This window comes from Lutra lutra, chromosome 3 (assembly GCF_902655055.1).
Source record: "Lutra lutra chromosome 3, mLutLut1.2, whole genome shotgun sequence".
NCBI classification, from domain to species: domain Eukaryota; kingdom Metazoa; phylum Chordata; class Mammalia; order Carnivora; family Mustelidae; genus Lutra; species Lutra lutra.
Window position 1 is genome coordinate 104,139,426 of NC_062280.1, and position 25,031 is coordinate 104,164,456.

The window sequence follows — 25,031 nt, forward strand, 5'->3', positions numbered from 1 at the left end:
TTATATGTCACGTGGTAGATAGGGAATGTAGAGGGGACTGTGGCTGGTCTATAGTGTGATGAGGATGACAATGGCCTCCTCACTCCCCTGACTGTTCCAGCATCTCGTGACGCCTACAGTCAGTGTGGGTTTTATGGATGAAATTAACGGGTAGTAGAATGCTTACAACACTGTAATACGATGCGGAGTGGCCACGAGAACCTTTTGTACTCTACAAGGACTGTAAGTCTTCTCATGGCAAACTAGTTTTTAAAAGGTGATCAATTTGGGGGTACCTGGGTGGCTCAAGTCAGTTACGCATCTGACTCTTGATTTTGGCTCAGGTCATGATCTCAGGGTCGTGGGATCAAGCCCCCGTGTTAGGCTCTGAGTCTGCTTGAGATTCTGTCTCTCCCATTCCGTGTGCCCCTCCCCCTGCTTGTGCTTGCTCTCTCTTTCTCTAATAAATAAATCTTTTTTTAAAAGGTGATCAGTTTTAAGACGAATTATACATTTTTCTTGGACAAAAAAAAATGTGTTCTAAAATTGCTGGAGTTTTCTGTGATGAAACTAGCTATTACAGGGTAAATAGCCAGAATATTCTTAATTTTTTAAAAACATATCCTTTCCAGGTCAAAGTAGTACCTTAAACAAGTGATAATAACTCTTTTGCCGAAGTCTAGTAAGCTGTAGTAAAGGACCTTTAGCATGGATGTTTGAAAACATTCCCATCATTGCGTGATTTTGTTCTCTGAGATAATGTACGTAATCCTTTTTCTTGAAAAAACCCTAATATGTGCACTCTTTAAAAACTTGGAAACAATTCCTAACTTATTTAAAAATTTTCCCAAAGAAGAGTGTCATTGGATCTTGAACCCATTTGTTAAAAATATAACCTCTGATTAGCTTACAAGAATTGACATTATGGAAGATGGAAACTGACTAGCTGACTAGATGAATTTCGCTAAAAACCTTTGTGTAATTGCTGGGTGGAATCTTTTTTTAAATGAGCATCTTGATTTAGTAAGCACAGCCAGCATTGCATTTCTTCCATTTGGATCTCTGTGTCTTTGTAGAGCTTGTTTTTTTTTGTTTGTTTGTTTGTTTTCAGCTCTGATAACCATTAAAACTAAGCATTAAAAAACTAATTAATTAATTAAATAATACGGAACCAGAACTTTGAATTCAAAGGTCTATTATAAAGTGTTAACCCCACCTTAAAACATCTTCCAATGTATTTTTCTAAAGTTCCTGACAATTTGGAGTGAGATCAAAAGACTTCTTTGCTGCTAATAAATAAAATTTTTTTTTTTTAAAAACCAAGAAGAATTACTTAATATCCCTCTGGCTCACCTACTTGTTCTTCTATAGTAGTCTCCTTTGTATTCCTTTTTATTTTCTATTTAGTTCCTTTGGTCCTACTGATAAATCAAATATCTTAACATTTTAAAGGGCCACTTGCTTTATTTTTAGCACACTTACTCGTTTCTTTTGTGCATGTTTTATCCTGAATGTAATAGTGGTAAAGAAAGAGATGCATCTTGTTGATAAATAAGTGATCATAATAGAGGACCGAGGATGTCTGATCAAAAGGACGTGGCATTCACTCCCGATTCACGTGAGTGCCTCACTGCGAGGACAGACAGACAAAAGGCTCCGTGGGGACTGAGGGAATGACAGAATCCTCATGTCTACTCTGTCCAACCCAATACCTGGCTGTGGCTCCCCAGGAAACATTTGTTGAGTGGAGGAATGACAGAGCAGTAGTGGACGGGAAAGGATGAATATAGACGTTGGGGAGCCTGGAAATATTCTGCCCCTTCTGGGAATCGCATTGGCCAGGGCACCTGAAGACCAGCACTCAAATCATAGCTTTGCCATCAATTTGTTTAATGACCTTGTGAAGGCTATTACCAGGTCTTTTTATCATTGACTACAAAATTATGTTTCCCAAACTTCAAGCATTTATGTGCCAACAGGATTGTTGCCACTTTCACAAAATTAAACCTAGTACTTCTTTTTTTAATAACTCACTTTTCTCCCAGCTTTATCCTAAAACAGTAGCCTGAAATCAGGTACCAATGAAATAGTTATTTCTGTCTACTACACGTTAAAATAAAAGTGTAACCATGAAAATACAAAATGCTTATATTCTTGTTAGCCAGAGTATATGCCCCACTCTTTAGGAAACATGGGACCAGATGGTATTTCTAAGGTCCATTCAGCCCTAAGCCCTGTAAGTCTATAATTCTATGAATGGGATGAGCCCTCTGATTTCCTGGGAACTCTCCAAGTCTGGGTGCCAGCTTTGGGATTCGCGCTTTCACCTCATTTCCTCAATTCGGAAAACACCTCCTGCTTTCCATCTGGAGCGTGACCTCAGACAAAGTTTTGGGGATAAAAGTGGGATCATTTTTATTTCAAACATGAGAATCTCTGTCGCGGTATTGACCACTCCAAGCCAGAGCAATATGATATTCTATGCATGAATCTCTGGTGATTTTTTTTCTTAAATTGTAAGCTTTTATCTCAAAGCTTCCTTCCCACCCATAAACACAGAAGAAGCAGTCAAGAATTGTATTGTCCAGGCTGTGGGCTTTATACACAGAGGGAGGAGGGGACAGAACCACATGCTTCAAATCGGGGGACTGGTTTCTGGGTCTAGGCTACCGAGAACTGTCTAGAAGTGTCACTGCAGGCAAGGTGCCTAAGCCACCAGGCATAAGTGGAGCTATGACTTCTCCCTTCCCTCCCATGCATGAAGGATGGAGGCAAGTATGACCACTCTTGCATGTGTGTGCATCGTCACTATTGTTCATTCAACAAACACTGTAGGGGCCAGCTCTGCCCCAGGCCCTGTGCTGAGCATGGGGGATACAGCAGCAACCAAAATAAAGCACTCTGCTCTCATGGACCTTACATTCTACTGGGAGGACACAGACAATGAAGATAATAACACATTGTCATGCGGTGTGGGATATGAGGAGGTGCAGAAAAATCAAGCAGGGTCAGGGAGTTAGGGACTTTCCAAGAGTCAGAGACCCCTTCTTCCCAGGGCTGCAATTCCCCTCCATCCCCTTCCTTCCAGCTCCCCTTCCTTCCCTCTCAACTCCAATTTCTAACCCCCACTCCACGTGGGTCAGGCCCCTTTACTCAGGTCACGACTAGTAGTGTGAACCACCCACCAGTCCCCAGACCCAGACAGGATGATGTTTCCCATCTGGTCCTTGTCAGACAAGCTCTTGGACTGTCACTTGACTAAGCAAAGATAGAGCTGGAATCTCAGATCCATTCAGAACCAAGGCAGAAGCCTAAGCAGCCTTCTTGTGGGACCCTGGGTGAGCCACTCAACTTCTCTTTAATATTGGGGCTTCTTTTCTGTGAAACAGGGAGTGGGAATTAGGTTACTTCTAAAGGCTTTTCTAGGGGCACCTGGGTAGCTTAGTCGTTAAGCGTCAGCCTTCGGCTCAGGTCATGATCTCGGGGTCCTGGGTTCGAGCCCCACATCAGGCTCCATGCTCGGCGAGAAGCTGGCTTTCCCTCTCCTAGTCCCCCTGCTTGTCTTCCCTCTCTTGGTGTGTCTCTCTCTGTCAAATAAATAAATAAAATCTTAAAAAAAAATTATAAAATAAAGGCCTTTGTAGTACTCAAATGGCTCAGGGATAATTATACCAACAGCAATAAGAATGTATAATATATTAAGAGAAATGGATCGTACCCAGAAAAACATAATGATACCCCCAAGATCATACAAATGACATTAACACTGAAATAGAGACTGAAAATTGAATGGACCTGGCCCCCAACGCTATCACTCACTCATCTAAGTGATCCTGAGGAAATAGGCACTCTAGAACATATAACCATAACGACACTGAATTCCAATTTGCCCCCACGGGCACTGAGCTAGACCCTCATTTAATCACCTCCACATTCTTGCGAGAGCCCGCTTAGACTTTCCCAACACTTCCCACAAGATGAAGTGCCTAGTAGCTTCTGCCTTTCTGGGCTCCACCTAGCCTCGGGCCTCTCCAGAAGCAGGCAGGCTTTCTGAGCCAGAGGTCGCACCCGGAGGCCCGCGTCTGGCCCGCAGCCATGTTTGGTTTGGCCACACAGAGTCGGCCTGAACTGTATTTTCAGAAGATATTAAGTAAGCAGTTACCAACTAGCCTCACTCCAAAAGAAAAAAAAAAGTCTGGCTTTCCTTGAAAATTCTGGGGCTTTGGCACACGTGTATAGCCAGCATTAACTAGAGCAGATCACAGTCACCCCCTGAGGTTTGCCACAGACCCCACCACTCTCTACCGCCTCCCGATCCAACCCCTTCACTCCTGGACTATACTTGCCTGGCCTGGTTTGAGACAACCCTAACCCCGATTCCAGACCTTTGTCAGGGCACCAGAGGATGTTAGGATCCAGTGAGGAATGGGGACAGTGAGGTGTTCTTGGTTGAGAGTACGGGATGAATGCCCTGAGATGTATGTAGGATCCAGAAATATGAACGGTAATAGCTCCCCTAGACGGAGTGACCCCTCCATCCCAATCACCGTGCAAAGTGCTCTGAACTGATTATTTCACTTCATTTCTAAAAAGGACACAGAAATAGAAGAGCGGTTCAGTGACTTCTCCAAAGTATGGGCATTTTGAGCCCAGACCAGCCCTATTTGCTCCTAAGCCAGACTGCCCCTCCACCCCACCTTGTGTTTGTGTAACGCTTTTGACTTTTCTAAGACATAGACGTGCACTCACTCCATCATTAAAATCAGGATTTTGTTCAGGATAAAATGATGTTTAAAAGGGTCAGTCTGGGGGTGTCTGGGTGGCTCAGTTTGTTGAGCATCTGCCTTCAGCTCGAGTCATGATCCCAGGGTCCCAGAATTGAGCCCCGCATCGGGCTCCCTGCTCCTTGGGGATCCTGCTTCTCCCTCAGCCTCTGCCCCTCCTCCCTGCTTGTGCTCACACTCTCAAATAACCAAATAAATACAATCTTAAAAAAAAAAAAAAAAAACCCAGAAGGGTCATTCTGATATATTTCCTCTGCTATGTTGGTGGCAAGGATGGTGGGGGCTGGGCAGTGGATGGGGGTGGGAAGTACAAGAAGCAGACAGAGATAGGCTTGCAACTGTTGAGTCGTGTCAAATTTGGGAGTGTATGTGAGACCCACCAACAAACATGCCTGTGTCTTTTGCAAGACTTCAGACATTCCAGGCCACCAGGCTGATCAAACCAATTTAACGGGGCTAGGGGTGAGGGTGAGCTCAGATTTGCTCCATGTTATGCCGTGTCTGGGCACGCAAAGGAGCACATTTCTCACCGACTGGTCCATACTGCCACAGCAGGGAGACAATGAAGGAGAAATGCAAAGTCAAAACTATGCACGGCGCTGGTGTTAGGTTATCCTGCTGTTTGCTGGTCTGTTCTTGTCACAGATGAGCCTCCAGACACTGCTCAGCCAGCCCCCATCCTCGTGGGAGAGCCATTCTTTGATCCAGCCCGTCCTTACTAAAGTCGTTTCTGCCAGGTGTGCGCAGACCAACTCAACTCGATCCTTGCCCGGGACAGACGCAGAGACACAGTGCCCTGGGAGCTGGGTAGCTCACCCCCCAGCTGTGTGATTTTGACAGCCTAAAAACCATCCTGGGACTCACTTTTCCCCCTCTCCAAGATGGTGACAGTACGACACCGGACCTCACAGGTTCCCCGTGACAATGACCTCACTACGCACCCGTGAATTTCAGTTCTTATCTTCCTAATCAAAGGTCAAGTTTGGAGGGCAGACACCTCCCCTGTGCCTCCCCTCCACCCAAAGAAGCCTCACATCTTGTTGGGGCCCGAGGGACCCTCAGATAATACTCACGTATTGAGAGGACAGGAAGTGTGCTGGGACCAAAGATCTCAGCATCCTAAAAGAAAGACTCTAGCATCAGCAGAATTCTTGAGGAATTAGAGGAAGGCCCTCTAATTAGAGGAAAAAGAGGAAGGCCCTAAAAACACCTAAAGGTAGGGGGGGGAGATTCAATAGTCTTTTGCAAGCAAAGAACATCCAGAAGGACAGATGCGGATTTTAATTTAGTTGCAAGTATAGTTTTTGGGTGGAGTGCCCCCTAAGCAATCAGGGTGGGAGTTCACAAAGATGCATCATGTCCTGTCCCCTCCCCCCGAGTGTTTATATTACTCAGAAGATCTCTGGGGACTAACTTCACATCATTTAACCTGGTGCCTTGTTTATCCTATAGAGGCCCAATAAGGATTTGATAAAAGTGTGACCAGGTCCCTGGGGGCCCTAACATTGCATGCTAGAGCTTCTTCAAAGCCCACCCACCATCCCCTGCCAGCTCCCTTATCACACAAGCCCCGACCCTGAAGCCAGCCCCAAGCCTTCCAAACCCCTCAGTCTGACCTCTTAGGAACACCATCTATACCAAAGGCTTTGACACCAAATTATACTCTGCCTGCACAGAGCTTCCTCAATCTCACCAGCTGGATACATCCCCCTATACCCGTCATAAGCTGAAAACACTGTTAGATCAAAGGCATATTTACTATACCTCGCCTACCAAACATCACAGCTTAGCCTCCCCTACCTTAAATGTGCTCTGAACGCTTATGGTAGCCTTCAGCAGGGCAAAAACACCTAACACAGCCTATTTTTAAAAAGGGAGGGGGGGGCTGAACATCCCAGGTCATTGATGGGAGACCTTACTGCACATGAGAAACCAAAAGGCTATCGGGGTACAGAGTAGTTTGAAGTGTATCAGCTGTTTGTCCTGGGGACCCCCTGGCTGAGCAGGCGCTGAGCCGCACTGCCCTATGCCCAGCCCCACAAGAGAGCACCTCGTAGCCCTGGAAAAGATCCAAATTCAGAAATCCAAGTACAGCTTCCACTGGCCTGGGTATCACTTTCACACTATCATAAAGTTTAAAAATCTTTAACTGAACCATCCCAAATCAGGGAGCATCCATCCGTATTGTGCCCTGCTTTCTTTGCTCAGCACACGGGAAAAGCACCACAAAAATTAATGAATTAAAGTTCCCTGAAGGCAAGGATCATTCTTTCTCGACATGCCAGGGCTGTTTTATATGTTAATAAATTCTGGCAGCTTAGTTGTGCGGTTGCCACTGACTGAGAACATGTGGACGGCCGGGGAGAAGGGACAGACTTGGCCTCAGTCAGTGGGCATCGATCAGAGGCCAGCAGTGGCGTTGGCCGTGTGTCCCTGGGTGAGTCCCAGGGCAGAACTACGGATCCACACACAGGGGCTAAACCGCCAGAGTGCCTGTTAAAAAGACTAGCCCTCCGCCTTATTCCCCAGCTCGGAACCCGGGCTGTCCCTGCCCCATCTGCTCTACCACCCTGGACCGAGCAAACATTCTCCTGCGAGCGATGCTGAAGTCTGAACCGGCTATGTGTGGAAAGCCCCAACGTGGGGGAAGTGGTTGCTTGCCAAGTGATACTTCTCAGACCACGTTTTTAACAAGTTTAGAAGACATGGGTTCCCAACCCATCGCCCTCTCCTTCTTTGATTGAGGTGATAGGCAATGAAAGGATAGCCTTTGTGTTTTTCCCGAATTAAGGAGCGTAAACCTGTTTAATTAACTGGACAGACAAAACCGACATCTCCCCGGTTTGCATATTTAAAGAAGAAATGCAAGAGACAGTGTGAATTTCCCGGAGGTTGGCACTGATTATTTTTCGGTGGAACAATAAGATTTATAGCTCCAAAACTGAATTCAGGCAATTTCAGAAATTGCATGTCAAGCCCCTCAGGGCCGGGTTTGGTCTCAGACGACTCTTCTGCTAGCACTTGGGTCTAGGCAGGGAAACAGCACATGAAAAGCAAGAGGCCAAGGGCTTGTTAAGGCTGGACGTTCCTCCCACCCGGAAATTCTCTTCTGAGCTGTAAGTAGCTGAAAACCCAATCTACATTCTTAAATTCCAGTGAAAAAAACATCTCACCCTGGTTGCGTTAAATTCGATACGTCTGTGCTCTGTGCAATATGTGTGATATATAATCCATATCAAAATTTCTTAATCCTAAATGTATTATGCATCCTGGAAAGACAGTAATTCTTTGCTAATCTTCGGCAGTTTATTGCATTTGCTGTCTGGGAGTCCTCGTTTCTAACAAATCCACTTCTGGCCTTAAAAATCACTCACGGACATTGTTTGTCTACCTCGTAATGTTATCAATGGCGATGGGCTATTTATTTGATGAAGAGCGAGGACTGTCCTGTGAGACCTCTTTCTCTGACTCTTTCACAACTGCCATAACGGAGTCATTATCCAGGAAACGAAACTCCCCATTCAAAATGAATTTTAGATTTTGTTTCTCTGCTTTCTGTACGGTGAATTGAAAGTTCGTGAGTTTTACGACACCATTGTGAGGGCACAGAGGAGTTCTGGGGAGGGTGGGGAGATCCGAAATCCATGGGATTGTCATACAGAGAGAATAACTGTATAAAATTTTAATTATCTATCTTGAAGTAATAATAAATGTTTGATGAGATAATAATGAGACATGCAGGGAAATGTTAATGAATGTGTGGAACATAAAGCGTTTAAATAAAGGAAGAAGAGGAATTGCTCAGAAATAGGCTGCTGCTATTCATACGTGGTTGACGGCGTTCCGTCTGGAAGTCAAGCAGAGGACACTTCGTGGGTCATACTGTAGTCAGAATAATATTGTGTTTGCTGATGATGGAGACAAGAATCTTTGCATGTTTTTCCCCTGGCAAAACACCTACCAAAACAACTCCCGAATTTCAGTGGGGTCTGGAGCCCTGTCCTGAAATTCTGCTTTGGGTTTTTCTGGTTGTCACCCTGGGATGGCTCCCTATGTCCTTGGTGCTCCCATCCAGGAGGGCAGGCAGGAGCACAAGGACAGCATGAGAAGCCTCCAGTCACTGACTTGTCAGTGATCATGGTGCTGGGATCGTTCCTCACTTAATGGAACAAAAATCAGAGGTTGTTTTCTCTTTCGGGAGAGTTGTTTATTTGGAAAAGCACCGTATAATTAAAACCAGTTTATGAGTTGTTGCAAAAACAGAAGTGATGAGTCAGGCCTCAAGATGCGTTGTTGGGGGTGGAGGCGGGGGGGGGGGGGTTCTACTCAAGCGAGAAATAGAAAGTCTTGGCCAGATGGGACATTTGCAAATAGTTTTTATTTTCTCTGTATGCTCATCAAGGCCGTACGCCAGGACTCCAAAAAGATATGTGAGAGGGAAAGCAGAACCAAAAAGAAGGAGAATGTGAGAGGAGAGGCTTAGACCCACCTCAGGACCAAGGACCTCAGCATCCACCCTGAACCCAGATCTGAGTAACACCGAAGCTCTTGAACTTGGCAGGAAAACACACTGGGGGCAGATGAGCCCTCACAACTAGCTCCAGGCAGATTATGCATTTGACCCTTACTGAAACAAAAGGGCAGAAAGGGACTTTTCCTCTGGTTACAGGGGAGTAGCAACGTTCTAAGTCTTGGAGTAGTAAAGACAACTTTCAAGAGGTACTTACCATGTTCTAAGGGCCCTATTAGGGGAGCCTGTGTGGCTTAGTCATTAAACATCTGCCTTTAGCTCAGGTCATGATCCCAGGGTCCTGGGATTGGGGTCCCACATCGGGCTCCCTGCTCAGCGGGAAGCCTGCTTCTCCCTCTCCCACTGGCCCTGTTTGTGTTCCTGCTCTCACTATCTCTCTCTCTCTCTGTCAAATGCATAAATAAAATCTTAAAAAAAGGGGGGTGCCTATTAAGCACGTCACAGGTATCAGCTCATGAGATCCTCAAAACCCCAAGAAATAGAGATTCTTACCCCCATTTTGCAGATTAGGAAAGTCAAATGTGCAGAGTTTCAGCATTTGTCCCAAATCTCAATGCCAGGAAGTGGTACAGCCAGGATCAAAACTCAGTCTCTCTTAAGCTGTCTGTGGGTTCTCTTTGCACTGGGTGACGCTGGTGCTCCAGGCCCTTCCCTCCGACACGTGTCAACACTGAATGCACACTCCACACCTACTGTGTCACCAGCTCTCCTGAACTCCCGTGTACACGTGCAGCAGAGGCTGGGAACAGACAGCCACCTGGACAGTCAGAGGCTTCCAGGAAGCTCAGGGAACACCTGGTACAACCCTTCACCTTATAGACCAGGATATGGAGGCCTGGTGGGGGCGGGGCGTGGTATAGAAATGATCTCTTTGTTCAGTGCCAGGTTTTCAAGACAGAATCATTCATACACATTCTGGCCAACTTCATTAACCAACGCCCCCAAAGCACGGTGCATTGGAAGTGTTCTGGCTCTCAGAGCATCCAGGTGGGGACTTGAGGAGGGGCAGGAGGGGGCCCAGGGAGGGGAGGAAGAAAGTAAGAGTGACTGAGTGAAAAAGAAAAGGAATAAAAAGAAAGAAGAAGGAAGGAAGGAAGGAAGGAAGGAAGGAAGGAAGGAACGGAGGGAGGGAGGGAGGAAGAAAGGGAGAAAGAAAGAGAGAAAGAAAGAAAGAAAGGGAAAGCTGGGCCTGAATTCAAACAAAACATATTCTGTCCGGACTGAATTCTGTTTGTTCGCATATGTCACGCACTCAGCATTTAGGACGAAGTACTGGCATTCTCACGAAAGTGAGTCAGATGCAAAATACACCATTACAACTTAACATATCCAGTATGTAATGTGTACTTAACAGAAAGGTATCTGGGACCCTCGGCCTCCTCCCCATCCCACCCTTCAGACTTCCTGCCACAGGGTGGGAGGCAGGCCTCAATGCCACCTTTGTTTTCAATCCTCTGATACCAGAGGCAGTTGGGGACCATGGGAGTCCTCCGGGGTCCTCCGGGAAGGGGGCGGAGGAGTCTGGACCCTGGTTCTTCCAAAGGGAGCCCCGGTTCAGGAAATGCGTCCCTGATTTTGGAAAGAGCCCCCAAGGCCCAGAGCCCAGAGAGAAGTGGGAAACAGTACCCCAACCTCTTATTTCAGGGAGAGTTACCAAATCAACTTCCACTCCCGGTCTCTTCTGTAAAAATCAAGGCTAGCCTGGCAGAAGCCGGCTCTGAAGGTGGCCAGAGAGGCTGGTTCCCTTCCAAGACCTGCTTGGTGCTGCCCAAAATGTACTTGGGTGTCCGTGTTGCTCTTCACCAGGCTAGACGCGACACGCTGGGCCTTGCACAGAACAGCCCCCCGCCCCAGGATCTGTAGAGCAAGCTGGGTGGTGGTAAGGACATAATTTAAAGCTGTTGCCTAGTGTTCTCTTAAGCCATGCCGTACTTTGAAAAAAAAAAAAAAAAAGAAACCGGGAAAAAAAAAAAAAAACCTTCATCCTTTAGGCAACAGCTGGAAGGCTTGGCTGAATGGTGTGGCCTCAATGTGGAGGGTCACAGGGTACTGATCTAAGGGCTAAGAAGTCTTGCTCACCCAACTGTTGACACTCAGTAAACGGGACAGGCGGGGCTGGTGTGGGCATCTGAGGAAGAAGGCCCCCTCCCCACCCCCAGCCAGAGAAAGAATAGGAAGCAACTTCTATTCAGGGTTCACAGGGGTCCCTAGCCCCCCTCCGCCCCCTGCCAAAGCCACTGGGCCCTTTCCCTGCCTCCAAGTTACCTTGTATTATAACAGGATTAAAGTATATTTAGCTCCTCTATTAGCATACTTTAGGCCCATTTTGGCCTACTTAAGGCTTCCTGCTAGCTTTGATCAGTTTTGCGTTCTACTGGCCAACAGTAGGGCCCGGCAGGCAAAAAAAAAAAAAAAAAAAAAACAAGTGGGGGTGGGGAGTCAGACTGTGAAATTATCCTGATGCTCCTTCTCTTATTCCCAATCTTCCATTGCTTTTCTTAAAAGGCCCAGTTTACACCCAGAGTAGGCAGGAGGAGAGGGGAAGGGAGCAGGAACCAATAATAATTAGTCTTAGTGGGAAGGGGAGAGAAAGGGTTTGAGCATCTCCTAAGAAAAGGAGGGGGGGAACCCTATAATTTCTACAGTGTCTGCCTTTTTATTGCTTGCATTTGCATATAAATTAAATCCATATTGTAGCTTTAAGGCAAGCCTGGGCTTAGAATTCCACCCAGCTCCGGGTCCCATTGTCTTATATCCCGTTCTAGGCGGCAGTGAAATGAAAAGGGAGGGAGCTCCGAGGAAGGAGAAAGTCAGCTTTGTTGCGTTTTTAATTTGCCTGTTTGTTTTCTCCGCCAATTACAGGCAAATTAATATTTAAACTTCGGGAGGCTGCGAGGAAGTGCTTACAAAATAGGTTTCCGACTCCAGGGTGTGCGGCCTTCTGCTTTCGGCCATCCTGGGGTTGAAATTTCCTGGTGGTGAAATGAAAAATAATAATCGTAATTAAGTAACAGCTTGGACCTAGATCCTGTTTCGATTTCTTCTCTCATTGTGCCAAGGGCCACTGAGATTCATGGTGCTTCTGGAACGATCCCAGAGGGCCGGGGTGGGCTTTGGCGGGATGTCCCTTGTCATAGGGTCTCCTGTGGACCAGAGCTGGGGCCCAGCGCAGCTCCCCTCCGTGAAAGTGGCCTGGGATTACACTCTCATTCAGTAGAGTGTAACCAGGGAGCGATCAGACGCTGGGGTCAGCCTGCTTCGGAACCCTATGTGCTATCCTAGCAAACACATCAGGGTGGAAGTGGTCTCCTAAGTGAGATCTGCGGGAAACATGGGTGGAAAGAGCCCCCATGCTTCTGTCTCAAAAAACATAGAGGCCCGAAGCAGCGGAGAGCCGCGGTTTCTCCCCACCTTGAGTTTTAGCCTGGCCCAGTCATAGGATGGAAACACACTTCTAGAAACTCCTGAATCAAAAGGCAATCAATTACACAAAGTTCTGCTAAAATGTTGGGGAGGCAGGAGGCCCCAGTGGGCCCAGGTGTACTCTCTGTAGGATGTGTTGTTTGGCTTATTTTGTAAGTGAATATGTGTACCCTGCATTGAGCCCTTTTCCTTTCCACTCCCCTCATTTCCCGATTACTGGGACTCCTCACTATTGGTGCTGCTGGGATGTGTCATCTAATGTGGGAGGAGGCGCCTAGTGAATTATTATTGCTATTAAATCCCTCTGACAAATGTCCATTCTGACATGACGTCAATAATCGGTTCCACTATGTCCTTGGAACTCTTTGGGTTCTTTGCTATGCTAAGCCCCCTCAAAGCCAGTGTCTCGAGCCTGTGCAACAGCTTACACACTTCCAGTTGTTCTGCCTAGAGGTTTTCTGGCTCCACTAGCCTTCCCTCACCACCCTCCATAACATTTCTTTCCCGGAAAGAAAGCCAAAAACACTGCAGCTTCCCAAACACGGCCTCCCTTTCCTTGTACTCAGAACCTCTCAAAAAATCCAGCATCCTCCCATGATGCAGACCCATGCCTCTACCCTCCACCAAGGTCTTGTGAATTTCATTTCCATTTCCTTCAAAGACCACTCCAAATGCCCCGTGTTTCTCCCTGAACAGCACGGCTCGGCAATTTTTATTTCTTTGAAATAAGCCCCTTCATGACTCCTCCCTGACCTGGTCCCACATGGGCCCTGCCAGATGGGATGCAGTTTCATGGTGAGTCTAATTGGCTGTGTTTTGCCCATTTGCCTGACCTGTATCTCTGGAAAATGTAAGTTGCCCACACTGAGGATGCCAATTCCAGCATCTCTCACTGTGTGTCCAAAAAAAAAAAGAAAGAAAGAAAGAAAGAAAAAGTTCAACCCGATACCTAAACTTTTTTTTAAATTAATTAATTAATTTGAGAGAGAGACAGAGAGTGAGACCTGAGGCCGGGGGCTGAGGGGGCAGAGGGAAAGGGAGAAGCAGAAAAACAGATTCCCCGCTGAGGATGGAGCCTGTTTCTGGGGGTCTGGGGTCCCCATGTTCCCAACCCATGAGATCTTGACTTGAACTGAAATCAAGAGTCAGATGCCTAATGGACTGAGCCACCCAGGTGCCGATGATAACTAAACTTTTAAGATCAGTCATTGACTGATATATCCAGTTGTTCCAAAACAATATTCATGATAAGAACGACAGCTGACGTTCTTGACTGGTGATTCCAAGTTGGGCTCCACGCTACGTGCTTTATGGAACCAGTTATTTCTCACTTTCTATGCTCACAGCAACTCTAGGTAAACTAGGTACTATTATTAATCCAGTTTTATAGGTTATGTAACACAGAGAGGTTAAGCAATTTACCCGAAATCTCACAGTTTATTATTTGCACAACAAGGATTCCAACCTAAGCCATCTTGCCATGGTCCGAGAAGGTCACCTGCACCAGGCCACAGGGGCGTCTGGGAGACGCTGAGACTCCGGGTATGGTATTCTCACTCACATCAGACTGAATGACAGCCCTGCGGAGTGGATAAGATCACTCCCACTTTGCCGATGGGAACCGGAGACTGAAAGCTTAAGGATCCTGCTCCTATCCATTGCTAAAAGATAAAACTGATACATATGAAAATGTTGAACAGATGAATTGAGAGAACATGGATTAACATGGGGCAGCATCAAACCAAAAATAGTGAGGAGGGCTCCGCCTCCAGGAGCTCAGGGAAGGATTTATAAAGAGAAAATGCCAGAGCAACGGGAGGAAACTGATCGGCTATTGCTGAACCCCTCGCTGGCTGTCTCTGATGGGCCGTCCTTGGCGTTTGGGTTTCATAACCTTGAGGCATTTACAGGCTTAGATTTGGGTTTCCTTGTGTAGGCCACGATGACATTAGAGTCCCCTTGTTTAATGGATTTAACACTATAATCCCCCTCTTTGTAGAGTTCACGCCCAAAGCCAGATCAGCAGGACTCCAAACGCCTTGTTCTTTCTGCTCTCCCACCTGTTCCCAGTGCAGATCTCACCTCAGAGAATGCAGCAGCGTCGGTAATAGCCCCTGAGCTCAAAAGCCAGCTGACTTCGTCACCGTCACCGGGGCACACTGGGGCTCAGCACTACTCAGGCGGGTCACCGCAGGTCACCCCAGGGCCTGCAAAAAGCTACGCAACCATCCCTATCCTCACAGACCTCACCCTGCCGGACTGCGTGCGAGGAGCAAACGTCAGACAGGCACTGGGAAATGGGCCTGCCATCTGACCCAAGTAGCCATTTGTTTTCAAGATCACTCGCATTTCAGATGCTCCCTTTTGATTCCAGTGTACTGGGGGAGGGGTCCCCCAGACCTTCTGAGCCAGCCTAGCTCCTCCCCACCCCAGGCCTTCTCTGGCCCACAGCCGAATCTGCCCCAGACACAGCCTCACTCTCTGGTCTGCGTCCCACCAAGGTCACAGTCAGCCAGGTGGAATTGGGATGATAGGTGAGTTTGGCCCCGAGACCCTCCTCTCTGAATCTTCCGGAGCTGAATTAACTGTCATTTTTTTTAAACCAGGAATAGACACATATGAAACAAAATTCAAAAGAAACAAGAAAGCATACAGTGAAAATTTCCCTCCACCCCAGCCCAGACGTGTGCTCAGCCAAGACTTGTGCTGAGAGCCACCCACTTTCCCTTCCCGGAGGCCCCATTGTGATTTTGTGTGTATCCTTCCAAAGAGAACCTGTGCACATACAAGCAATTTCAAATATGTGTGTATACATATATATTACTATTATATATACACATATACATATATACATATATACAAACACACACACACACACACACACACATATATTACTATTCATGCAAATGGCTGCGTATATTCTGCAGTTACTTTGGTCACATAACAATATGCATTAGGAATTATTCCATATCCATCCAGAGAGCTGGTTCATTCTTTTTAATGGCTGTGTAATATTTAATTATCTGGGTATACCATAATTTATCTAAGAAGTCCCCTATGGAAGTAGGCTCATAATTATTTGACTCTAACCCTCTTGTTGCTGCCAGTGTTTTACTGATAGGCCTGTATCTGCTCACTTTGCAAGTGCGCTAATGTATTTATAAGAAAGATTCCTGGAGGTGAAAAGGAACATGACTTTTTCATTTTGATAGTTATTATCAAATTACTCTTCATAGAGATTTTATCAATTTATGCTTCCAACAATATTGTATAAAAGTGTCTGTTTCCCCACAGCCTAGGCCGGCACTAGGCGATGTAGACCTTTTTTTTTTTTTTTTTTTTAAAGATTTAATTTATTTATTTGACAGAGATCACAAGTAGGCAGAGAGGCAGGCAGAGAGAGAGGAGGAAGCAGGCTCCCTGCTGAGCAGAGAGCCCCATGCGGGGCTCGATCCCAGGACCCCGAGATCACGACCTGAGCCGAAGGCAGAGGCTTTAACCCACTGAGCCACCCAGGCGCCCCATGATGTAGACCTTTTTGACCTTTGCCAACTGGATGGGTAAAGACCAGTGTCTCATATTTTAAATGTGTATTTCTGCTCTTTTGTGTGAAGTTGAGCAACTCTGTAAATGTTTTAAGAGCCGTTTGAACCTCCTCCACTGTAAATGATGTCCATTCCTGGATAAATTTTCTGTTGAGTCGCTGGCTCTTTCCTTTTTAATTTATAATGGTTCCTTGATACTAAAGATATTCACTCTTTCCCAGTATGATGAGTTGCAAACATTCTCCCCAGTTTTTCATTTCATTTTGTTTATGGCATTAGTTTTGGTCTTTTTTTTTTTTTTTTTTCCTGATGGCCTTTTTTTTATAGTCTGGATTCTAGTTTCAACCCTGTCCCTAACTGTGGGTTACTTAATAAGCCCAGTGGTGTTTGGGGATGCTGGTCCTATTCTAAAGGGTGGGAGGTGTTTAAAATGCCCGCTGGAATGCCAATGGCCAGTCATTCAACAGGTCCAGATTGCTTCCCTGGCCTGTAGGCTGAAGGGGTTAGACTAGATGCTTTATAAGGTCCTGCTCGGCTTGGGCATCTGAATCAGAGAAGCAGATGCCCCTAGGCCAAGGGTTTTGCTGTCCACTCTCCTAGCGGGCACTGTTTCTGGATGCGGACAAGAGAAGCATCCTCTTAGCGTAAGGGTCTTGACTGCCCCGAGCCACAGATCCTTGTCCCCTATCTTTTGGGAGAGCCTCTACTGCCACCTCCACAGGGCAACCACACAGGTGTACGAATTCAGACCTAATACTCAGTGGCCTTCAAAGCAGACAGGAGTCTGGGTTACCGCAAGCAGCCCTGAACTTCAGTCTTTCTGCCAAAGCCTCTGAAACAACACCTTCCATGTGGATAGTCCCCGAAGCCCTTGGGTTGGCCTTTGGAGTCACTCTGTAGGCTCACACTGTGAGAGCTATAATCACGCAGGAAAACACACACGATTGTGTTCCATTCCCTGGATAATACCAGCACCCCAGACTTGGGGGCGCTGGACTAGGCAATAGGCTTCGAAAGATCTGGACAGTGGCAGCTGGGCTGGCCTTTGGTACTGCCATCATGGTTTTCTGGAAAAATGCTGATTTCCTTCAGCTGGTCTGCGCCCTCCCCTGGGAAATATATATTTCTTCCTGGCATCCATCCTACAACTTCTCTGGCTACCACGGAGACAAAGAACTCCTTCCCTGGCATTGGGAATGGCTTGTTTTCATCAAAGAATTCCTCTCTGGCCTCTTGAAGAAGGTATTGGTCTGGGTCTAACAAGTTCCTTTCTCCCTCCTGCCCTAATCCATAGTCTCGACTGACGTTTTCTGAGGTCAAAAAACATACCTCCCCAACAAAACAACAAACCCTCCCCCTCATGCCTCACAGCAAAGGCCTGTCGCAAGATCCTTCCATAATTTAAAGGGCATTGGGTCTTCACAAAAGGGAATCTCCTTTTACACTCCTGGACCTGGCCAGACATTTCTATTTTCAGGATCACTCTTTCGGATCAGAAAGAGGGAAGACCATTCTATCCCAATACGCCATTGAAGTGCCCTGGGCTGGAGCTGGGGACTGAGGGCAGAGAGGTGAGCAGGCCAGATGCCCCAGGGTCACACAGCCAGAAGAGCTCGGCCAAGTTCTAGTGGACAAAATTCACTGCCCTGCCTGGGAGAGGAGCCCAGTGTAGCCGGCTTGCTGATGCTCACCTTGGGAGATTCGAAGAGTGTGTTACCTTGACAAGACAAGCTGTCAGGCCAGGAAATGTCATGACCAAGGAAGCTTTGTTGGCGGCATCAAAGGGGAGCAGGAAGAAGAGGGACAGCTCAAAGAAAGGAGGAGCCCAGAGCACCTCCCAGTTTGGCCAAAAGTAAAGCCTGGGTCCAGCCTTGACAGCACGTGCCTCCCAGAGCCAGACCCAAACACCCCTGGAGACCCGTGCTGTAGCCAAGGAAGTACACTGCACCAGAAGCCAGGCCAAAGGCTCACAGGTATTACATTACTCAAACCCAGCACCCTTCCAAAGGAGAGGAAACAGGCTTGCATACGTGGAATGATTTATCCGAGGTTACCCAATTAGGAACTGGAAGCCATGATATTAAAACACGGGTCTGTTCACCCCAAGCCCACAAGTGCACTTGCTGAGTGGGATGAAGGCCAAAGGGACCCAGAAGCCTTTGTCCTTTCTCTCTACTTCCTGCCTTGTCTGCTCCCCAAAACAGACCAGAAGCAGGCCTGGACCCAAAGACACAGGCCTGATTCTCCACGAGACTCAGTGTGTATCCATGAGACTACGGGATATCAGAAAGCACCTGTCTCACGGAGGTTCACATGTGCTCCAAGGAACCCAGGGGGCCCTGAGGAGTGTGGCCTGTACAGCATTCAGACAAGGCTGGCCACCAGGCTGTAAGGGGGCTCGCCATCCTCGGCCAGCCCAGCACCACTATTGTCTTATGAAACTTGCGAACAAGATGTTATTTAAACAAAAGGACTTGGCCCCAAATGTTTACAAGCCACTGATGAAGTCTGACCCCTCACAGGGCCCAGCAGGAAGATGTCAGACAGCCGAGCTGCTTTAACAGTGGAGGCTTGTGCTGTGCTGAGTACTGACCCAGGTCGCTCTGAGTAAGCCCAAGGTCTGGCTGCGTCTTCTGCTTGGGAGCACTTGTGGAGAAAGCCGAACGGCAGGGCAAACCTGCTCCTGGCAGGCAGGGCAGGCCCCAGGATGCCAGCAGCCCAGGGGTTCTGGAGCACCTGGGGGGGATTCAGGGTATCTGAGGGTCCCCAGGCATAAAGGACCAGCAGAAAGTGCCTCTGTTTCAGGTCAAAAGGCCTGGGTTGGGGCAGTGGCTCGCACACAGCATGAAGGCAGTCAAAGGTCTACACATGCCTCACTCAGGCCTCTGCCTCCCCAGAGGCCAGCCAGCCAAGTGTGGGGTTCTGCACCCATCTCAGTGATCCTGTGATCCTGGATACCTTGGTCTCTCTGGGCTTCATTTTCCTCAGCTGCAAAATGGCGCCCATCCTATCTTCCCCATGAGATTGGCCCTCACTCTGGGGCCTCGTGCACAGAATTTGAACTCTTGTACCTCGGTTTCCATGTTAGTCAAAGGCGCTTCAGAATCCCACCTACCTCATACTCTCACAGGAGTTAAATGACTTAATAAATGCAAAACACTGAGAACAGTCTTGTACAGAGCAAATGTTCACAACCATTGGCTGTGGCCATTGCCCTTACTGATCACGTGAAATCATCATGGCCGTGTGGGGGTGCTTGGGTGAGCTCTGGCTCCCTGGCCGATGAGGCCCTCTTCCGCTAGGTGTTCTTCATGGCCCCTGGAATGCTCTTCAGCCCGCCTGGCACTTGAGTTCCTTTTCTGTCTCTTCAGTATTCTCTCCCTGAGTGCCTCCCCTGTGTTAGCAGGCCCTGAAGATACGCAGGTTCCCACAGGGCCTGGTGGCAAACCATTACTGTTTTGAATTGGCTGAGGAAAATAATCATTGGGGCCACACAGCCGGGATGATTTGAGCCAAACTGAGAAGTCCTTTGACTTTCACAATGGATTCCGATGCCATTTTCTAGATAACTGTGCCCGAACTCTCCACCTCAATTGACCCACAGGAGAGAAGCAGGCAGCGTCTTTTGTTTCCACCACGGCATAGGAAAAGCTCTGTCAGGAGCATCCCAACCCTGAGCGTCCCAACCCTGACCTGCCCTGGGCCCACCGCCCCTTCCCCACTCCAGCAAGCCCAGAGCTGGGGGTATTGGAAGTAGCAGGCCCCAGTCCTAGGCTCAGACTCTTGCCCATCTGCCCTGGCATTATTCTTCCTAGTCCTTTGTCTCTGGCTTTCTTCTCCTGCAGCTTCGTGAAGCTTCCAGGTTGCGCCCTTCCGAGTGTTGTTGCCATCATGGTACACGTATACACACACGCACACACACACACACACATCACCTGCCTCTGTCAGGCTCATTTACATAGAAATTCCCCCCCTTTTCCTCCCACCTGGGCTGCAGTCCACTTGGCAGGCCTCCACCTGCCCCCCAGCCATGCCCTGGCGGCCTCTGATGGCTCTGCATTGTGCCACGGTGCCTACCCATGCACACAGGCCCTTTAGAGATTGCATCCAAAGGGTTTTAAAGCTGAGTACTTCCGGAGTTTTCTCTTGCTCTCCTGTCTGCCGCTGATGCAAGTAGGCCAGCGCCCTCTCCAAACAACCCATTTTACTTCCACACCCATAGTTTTCCCCAGAGCCCTACAAGGCAGCCCAGCCTCCTGACAGGAGCTGATGACACCATCCCAGATGAGACATGGAGGTTTCTGTCCCTGTACCTTCCTCTGCTGAGCTGAGCAAACTGGGTGCTCAGGAAGGTCAAAGGGACAATCCACCTGCCTCCAGACAAGTTAATCCCGGACTTCAGCTGTGTTTCCAGAAACTGGACTCACCACCTATTCCAGAATGTCAGAGCTGCAGAGGCTGCCTGGACCCTGCCAAATCTGAGTCCCTCAGACCTGTTCCCTGGGTGACAGGGCAAGAGGCCAGGCTTGGGAGGGAGTGTGACTGCCACCAGCATTGGGGTTCTCAGGACCACTGATAGGGCACCCACTACGCGCAGGCACTGTGCATTCAGTCCTCACCACGGCACTACTAGGAAGGCTCTGTCAGCCTCCCTTCATAAGGAAGAGGAAACTGAGCCCAGAGCTGAAGGAAATTGCCCCGCGATCCCTCAGACACATGAACGAGGGATTCAAGCCCAGCAAATCTGGCTTCCACACTCTCAGCCATCTCGTTGTGTGCCCAAGTAGGACTAGACCCAAGTCCGAGTTCTCTACTCACTTGCTGTGTGACCTTGGGCAAGTCTCTCCATCTCTCTGAACCGCTAAGGCGGCAGCAATAATACTTACTTTACTATAGCTAGCAACAATGCAGAACAGACCTAAGCATAATGAGGCCTTGGTAAATTCACCCATTTGTTCCTGCCTGATCTTGGGAAAACCTGAGAAAAGCCTGCCTGTTGTCCTGGTCTGGTTTGATATGGTTGCTACCTTTGTTTGCATAAATCCATTATTAACAGGAATGAGTTCCCCAGTGAACACATCCAGCCTTATGATGGAAGCTGGCCCGAGTTGGGAAAAGGAAGGGGTCTGCAATGGACTTTCTCAGGGTCACAAGTGGGCTTGCCTATGAGATATACCTCTCACCTGGACTGCGTACTTTATATGCAGATACTTTTAAAAGGCACCATATGGCCATCCATTTAAAACTTCTGTGCCTTCTCACCTGCTATTCCTTCTTCCCACATCCTTCAAAATTCAGTATAGGCAGCATCTCCTTCAGGAAGTCTTCCCTGATGGCATCAATGTTCACACACCCCTCTCTAGGGTTCCTTAGCACTCTGTCCCAGCACTTACAACCCCGCTTTCTTCCAGCCCTTCCCACTCCATCTCAGGGAGCTGCTTCGCCTCTTCCCACTCAGTGGGTGGTCCTCACGCTTCCAAGTGCAACTAAATCCCCCCTGGGTTTTTTTTCAATAGACACATGCCAAGGTGACCTCCTTGAAGCTTTCAGAGAGGTAGCACACGACCCATGGAATCCGGATTTGAAAAGCTGTGGGGGTGGTTTTGCTGTGTACCCAGCGGGGAGCACTCATGGCCAGTCCTGTATCCTGGTCTCCATGGAAACCCCAGCATCTAACAGAGACCAGCACCCAGGCCGTGCCCAACAATTACTTGCTAGGTTAGTAAGTTTCTGCCTCAGTTCCTCCTATCTCCCCATTTTGACCAACCATCGGTGTGTTCTCTATGAATCTGCTTCCATTTTTGTTGTTGGTTGTTGGTTTGTTTACTTAATCATCTGTTTTGGTTTTTAGACTCCACTATAAGTGAAATCATATGATGTTTGTCTTTCTCTGACTTCTCTTTTTTTTTTTTTAAGATTTATTTATTTTAGAGAAAGAGAGAATGAGCACACGTGCAGGGACAGAGGGAGAGAGAGTCTCAAGCAGACTCCATGCTGAGCATGAAGCCCAACATAGGGCTCTATCCCACAACCCCAAGAGCCGAAACCAAGATTCAGAAGCTTAACCGACTACCCCACCCAGGAGCCCCTGTCAGACTTATTTCTCTTAGCATAATACTGCTAGATCCATCCATGTTTTTGCAAATGGCAAGATCTCATTCTTTTTTATGGCCAAGTAATATTCCATTGTGAACATTGTGTACATATACCTTTTTTAATCCATTCAACTAGTGATGGACACTGGGGTTGCTTCCATATCTTGACTATTTTACGTAATGCTGCCATAAACATAGAGGTATGTGTATCTTTTCAAATTTGTGTATTCGTTTCCTTTGTGTAAATACCCAGAATGATGACTATAATCTTAATACTCTTGCTTTGATGGTTCTGGACAATTCTCCAAAGTGTTCCTCCTGTGGAGGAGGCAGAGCAAGGATGATAAAGCCCATTTCACAGATGGCCTCAAATAATTTTAGAGAAGGCAGAGATCTAAGAGATGATTCTGGTAATACCCCATTCATTTTTAGGTCAGGAAATGAAGCCTATGGAGAGTGAGGGGAGCTCCTGATGGCCTGAGTTATAACTCATGTCTCCTGATGTCCCTTGCTGTGGTAAGGGGCTGTGTCACTCAGTGGCTGAGGGGAAGGGAGATCAGTGGCCCTGCCAGCTTGACAGTATAGCTCTACCTCCACCTTGTCCCAACCTCACTCTCTTCCTCTCTGGCTCTTGATGATGATGTGTTGAGGGAAGTCCTGGCATGTCTCAGGGGCACACTGGCCCACAGAGCCAGCAGCATAAAGTTCAGCCCCCAGCAGTTCTCTAGTTGTTTCAAGTCCCCTCTCTGGTTAGATCCTCTGCTCAGTGACTCCTGGGACACAGCAGGCCATGCCTCTTCCCTGGAACTTGCCCCCTGGCTTCTAGAACAGCCTCTCCCTTGCCCTCATCACAGTGTCCCTGTCTCTGGTCCTTCCTTGCATAGCAGTGCTTCTCAGGGCTCTCTCCTGGGTCTCTTCTTGACCCCCCACACCCCAGAACCCTCGTTTCCTCCCACCCGTGCAACAGAAGCCACACCTGCACCTCCAACCCAAACTCTTCCCCAGACCCTACACAGGACCACCATGGCTGTGGCCAACTAAAAGTCTCCCTTGCCACCCAGATTCAATACACAGGTGACAAATATCACTATCCACCTTCACAAAAGACAAGTCCCCTACCTACATTTCTAGGCCAGTGACCCCCTACCCCCACGCCCAAACCTGGCTCGAGCCTTAGCCTCAGCTGCCACCAAACCCTCCACCAGTCTTGTCCATTCTGGTTTATAAGCATCTTCTGGCTATTTTCTCAGCCAGCCCACCAGACAACATCTCAGCTGCCAGCATCACCCCTCCAACACACCAGGTCAGGGCACAGCTAGGCCACATCACCGAGCTCTGTGGGGGCTCAGGCTCCCCACAAGCCAACATCTCCAGAGGGCAGGGGAGGGGAAAGGACTTCTCTTTACTGCCCATCAAAGCGGTAGACTAAGAAAGGTTTTGTGGTGCCTTTCAAACATTTTCTGCCACAAGTCACAGTAAAAACAAAAAATTACACTGCAATCTGGTACACATAATATGCATTTGAAAAAAAAAGCTCACGTTACACTTATCCTTACTACATACAGGACAGACTTACTCATATTTCCCACCCTATTCCATGCAAATTTACCTACTACACTTTCTTTGCGAGTTAGATGCCACCCTGTGAATTGACTTCATGACTCACTAAGGGGTCATGAAACACAGTTTCAGGGTCACCTACCTATTGGAATTTGCATTTTGAGCCCCATGAACGGCACATGGTACCCAGACCTGCTCCTCAGAGGGAGGGTCCAGGAGACCAAGGGTCTTCTGCTGGTGCAGCCTTTTGTGTTGGGAGTTTGGGTGTGTATCCACAGATGGGGTGAGTTACACTATAGCAGGTCCACGAATGTATACAAACGTCTGTGGGTTGCCAGGGAGTGGCAGGTCAGACCCAAATGTGGGGGTCTATGTGGAGGGAGTCTGACAGCCGCCATACAACAGGTCTGTATGGCGGCCAGAAGCCGCTCAAGCCAGTGTGACCAGAAATGTCTGAATACGTGTACCCAAGCGAGTTGATAGACACGCACTCGTTCTGAAAGAATCATAAGAGAATCCCAACAATCCAGCTGTATTTCTCGGTACCTCTATAGACATGAGTGCTTGGCAGAAGCAAGGCAGAAGCCTGAGAGAAGCAACCATGGCCAGGCCCCGGGAACCCAAGGAAGACCACAAATACCCCAGGGGAAGCTGCACCCACCTGAGGCCTGGAGGCTCTATGGACACAGTCACTGATTGGGGGAGCCATGCCAGGAGGCAAAAGGGAGGCATCCAACACCCAGGGGGGACCCCCCCCTCCCACACACATGGCAGCCCCAGCCTTCCTTTGCCCCATGCCTTGGGCACTGTCCTCCAGTCAGGCTCCTCCCAGATTCCTCCCCAGGTCTCCCCTTGGCCTCAAAGTCACAGAAATGTTGCAATGGTGGTGTCTCTTCTGAGTGGCTCGTTGGCCATAGCACGTAGTCCACTCATACCAATTCACGTCCTATTTCATCCGCCAGCACCCAGCATGTGTAACATTTCCAGGAAGGCCTAATTACGCCTGGGTCTGCCCATCATACTTACCACTTCATCTACAGTATTTTCTAATGTCTGATTGTCTACACCCTGAACCCTGCCAGGACAGCCCGGCCCTGCTGAAAGCCTTCCAGGG

At 48.1% G+C, this 25,031-nt stretch overlaps 1 long non-coding RNA gene across 3 annotated transcripts in view; it reads right to left on the minus strand.

Annotated features, from left to right (window-relative positions):
• The window catches only part of LOC125095462 (uncharacterized), a 50,205-nt gene that overhangs the window by 8,935 nt on the left and 16,239 nt on the right, over window positions 1–25,031 (minus strand). The window lies entirely within an intron of this gene.